Source organism: Ricinus communis, chromosome 7, assembly GCF_019578655.1.
Source record: "Ricinus communis isolate WT05 ecotype wild-type chromosome 7, ASM1957865v1, whole genome shotgun sequence".
Classification (NCBI taxonomy): domain Eukaryota; kingdom Viridiplantae; phylum Streptophyta; class Magnoliopsida; order Malpighiales; family Euphorbiaceae; genus Ricinus; species Ricinus communis.
The window spans coordinates 21,611,290-21,615,762 of NC_063262.1; positions in this window are offsets into that span (position 1 = coordinate 21,611,290).

Sequence of the window (4,473 nt, forward strand, 5' to 3'; positions counted from 1 at the left end):
TTTTCTATAAATACTCATCTCATTCTCATAAACAAAAAGGGTTGAATAGTTTAGTATTTTGAGAGATAGTGAAAATCTAAGTTCAATTTAATGATTTAATAGTTTAAGCTTCATTTTTGTTTCAAATTATATAAAGCCTGCTCTCAACTATCATACATACTGCTTAAGTATATAACTATCACCTAGCTACATAGCTACCCTCAACAACATAGTTATCACATAGCCATTCTTTAACAACATAACTATCACCTAGTTACCATAGTTATCTCTTAGCTGTTATAGTTCAGTCATACTACCCCGTACTCAACTTTACGACCTACTTAGATAATTGGAACATTCTTCCATAGATTTTTTTATCAATATACATGTATCTTTAAATACTGCTCATCTTTCCTTTTATTTGCCAACTCTCTATATCTCGGTCAATCTTATTATGGAGCATTAGGTTAAAAAACTTAATTCTACTCCATAACAATATCTCAGGGATCCTATGAGTCTACAATGTATAACAATTTGATCCACAAATAAAGTTAGCTATTGAGAGACTTTTATGAAGATTAGTTTTTCACACACGTACTTTACACATGACTTATTATATTTTCAGATTTATGAATAGTAATGCATGTGCTTTTCATGTGATTTATAGTATTTTTGAATTTATATATAATTATATTGCACATTAAATATTATTAATCTAAATCTTAATGTGTATTATAAATAAGATTGAAAAGGATAATATGTATCAAGTTAGAATAATTTATTCTTCTTATAATTATAAATTTACTTTTAAACAGCAAATGAGTATTTTTCTAATTAGATAATTGATAGATTGCATAAAAAATAGTATATCTAAAATTTAATTCCTTTAAATTATTACGAAATTCCCTTTAAATAGTAAATTATTTATTTTTAATTAAATAAAAACTTCTATTGTGAAAAATAAAATATTTTTCCATTAAAAGATTAGATATTATGTTAATACTTTTATATTAATATATGAGTTTACTAGAGTACTGTTTGAAAACAAAAATGAGCTCGTTCAATTCTTAATAATGTTAATAGACATTGTTGTGTTTTTAGAGAAAAGATTTCATGGTAAATTATTTTTTTTATAAATTCTTATTTAAATGATTTTTTTCAATATTTATTTTGTTCTTTTCTTAAAAAGATTATTTTTATATTTTTCTATTTATATAAATTTCTATTTTTTAAAAATTTCATTAGAAAAAAATATTAAAAAAATATTTAAAAAATAGTGAAATAATATCATCTAATTTTTAAAATAATACATTATTATCAAACCAGTAAAATGAGATATATCTCATTTTATTTTATATCTTTGTGATTGTTATCTAATGAATTGAAGGTGACATTTTACCAATTTTCTGAGTTGTTTCTCTTTCTTACTTAAACATTAGCATAAATTTAATTGTGGTTTGCATTTGAGGATTTGGGGAAGAAAATTAAAGAATCTAAAATAGTAAACCCCTACCATAAAAATGACTAGTTATAATGATTAGTAGGTAATTTTGATCTTTGGTTAATATAATTTCTTATTAATAATTCCACATTTCACTCATTTCATTAATCACATCTCACCTTTATAAACCAGAAAAACAAATCCAGTAAAATAATCTAAAAACATATAAAGCTCTCTTATTTTAGTAAAGTTTATATATTAATCGCAGCATGTGCCTTTAATACGATTTCTTCAATATACTACTCGATTGCCTCCGTATTGGACCATTGACCTTTTACATTAATGGAAATTTAAAATCAAGCTCCATATTTGTGGTTCTTAATTTTCTATTCTTATTTGGCAACAATCTTAATTATAATAATTCTGTAAGAAACTATACTTTTAAAAGTCAACTATTAAATTTTAATTTTTTATTTCATTTTATACTATTCCTTTTTTTTTTTTTTATCTTTTATATAATAAATCTATCCAAAATTTAAATATTTTATTATTTATCTTTTGAGATAATTGGCGCCTGATTCACTAGAAAATAGGTCGCTTCTCTTACCAACTAAGTTTATATTTTTTTATTTTTATTTAAACTCTTAATTAAATTCAATTCTAATTCCATAATCTAAAAAATAGCAAATTATTATAACAAGAAACCCTTTTGGGATTTGGAGACTAAACTATTGATTTTTATTAGTCAACTAGTTAAAATAAGGAAAGGGAAAAAAAGGTCATATGAAGACGAAGATGACGATGAAGAAATGAGCAATTGGCATTTAAAATAAAACAAAGTAGAAAAGAAAAAATAAATAAATTTAAGAGTGAGCAGCAATCTCTTACCTTCCCCTCCGAGTTCACATATTAATAACTTTGTGTTTAATTCTTGTATCCCTGTTCAATTGTGATCTCCACCTCCACCTCCACCTCCACCACCGTCACCACCACCCCCAACCACCAGTGATTATATGTTTGACTCTAGTAACAAAAACTATGCACACACTTTAATCAACATCAACAAATTCCATGCCTTATTTTTCAATCTTCAGTGTACACAGACCTTTAGGTGTTCACATAAAAATGCATTATTATTATTATTATTATTATTATTATTAATTATACACATTCAGAAAAAAAGAAAGTGTGGACCATGTGTATATAACAAAAGCTTATTGCCTTTTCCATATTATTATCTTTCTATCTCTTTCACAAACATTCTCTAGCAAAAGAAATGAATCGCTTTCGCCTCTCCTCCCTTCTTCTTGCTCTTCTCATTTTCTTCAATCCTACGATTCTTGCATTTGCAAGAACACCCTTTGCTGCTGCACCTTATGCATCCACGATGAACCGACAATCTTTTCACTACTCCTCAGTTAATAATGGGCCCTTTGCGACCCGACCCATTAAAGAATTCGAATCGCAGAAACGAAGAGTTCCTACAGGATCGAACCCTCTGCACAACAGGAGAAGGTTATGAAGATTTCTTGTTTGTTTTCGGAAGAGATCATACGGAGACCTTCTTGTTCAGATAACATATTCTCTTTTCATTTGTTTCTCTTTTGTGTATTGCTATATATATATATACAGGAGTTTTATAGTAACTATTGGTTAATTATATGCAAAAGTTAGCACTTAGCATAGATTAGAAGATAGTTCTTATTTTTGTAACACATATGTATTAATATACTTCTAGAATACCTAGTTCTATTTTTCTTTTTCTTTTTCTTTTTTTAGAAATCGTACAGAAGGAAAGATTGATGTGATCAAAACTTTTCTTTTTCATGATATTCATTATATATATGACTATTTTGTTTAATTCTCTTTGTTCTACGATTTGTTGAATTCTCATAGAAAATGCTTATATGCACATATCATATCATGAAAACCTTAATACTGAATAATTTTATACAATAGTCTTTCGCTGTGATAACTGGGTTTCTAGAAGCATACAATAAAAGATTGTACCAGCCAATCTAAGGCTCCCTGGTTTCCTTAGTCAAAATTAGGTTAGAAGAGTAACGGCTAAAACATAATATACAGAGGGTTAAATTTATTTAATTTCTTTGTGTTCTGTATATTCTGCTACCAGAAAAGAACTGCAGCTTTACAATAATCATCTTTCTTGACACTGAAAGATAGTACATATAAGACAGATACACAAAATTCAAGATAACAGGGTTGCAACTTGGGAAAGGGAATTATCCTTAGTCATAATTAAGAAATGACCCATTTGCCGATCAGTAGGTTTGAGGGTTGCAAACAGTATATAATATCCTGTGATGAGAATTGAGAGCTATCTAGCTTAGATAGATAGAGTGGGTTAGCTAGTCCAATTCTGTAATGTCTAGTAGAAATGGCCATTATTTCATACAACAACCATGCAATTAAGAAAAGCAACACACTTGTCTACAGAGAGAATATGGAATTCATATATGCATGCTATTTGGTCCACACTAGTGGGACAAATTAATTGCTGCAATTACAGCTTCTCATCGTGCTTCAAGACTAACAAGTTGTACGAGTTGTATAAAGCCCTTACTGTAAAGGAAATTTAAATCTATAATGACTTTTTTTTGGCAATTTTGATTAGTTTTGATAAAAATGGTCTGAATTGTAAAATTATTAGCAATTTTAGTCGATTTTCAATTTTAAACAAAATTTAAATGATGTACCATACGATGGCATCACATAAATAAATCATGTCACCATTGATTTTATTCAAATTTGATCAATATTGAAAAATTGACTGAAATTTAAATCATTTTGCAATTCTCACTATTCTTGTCAAAATTTAAAAAATTAGCTAAAATTACTATAAATTTAAATTTTTTACCATTAAGCGTATTGCTATACCACATGCCTTGTTTAATATGATAACAAAGAGATTACAAGTGTTCTTTTTTTTGAAAAAGAATAAAAGCAGACAATATGGATCTAGCACTTAAAACAGGTGATTATAATTAAATTATTTTCAGTTCAGTTGGTAGTAAATATTGTAAAAATATGAG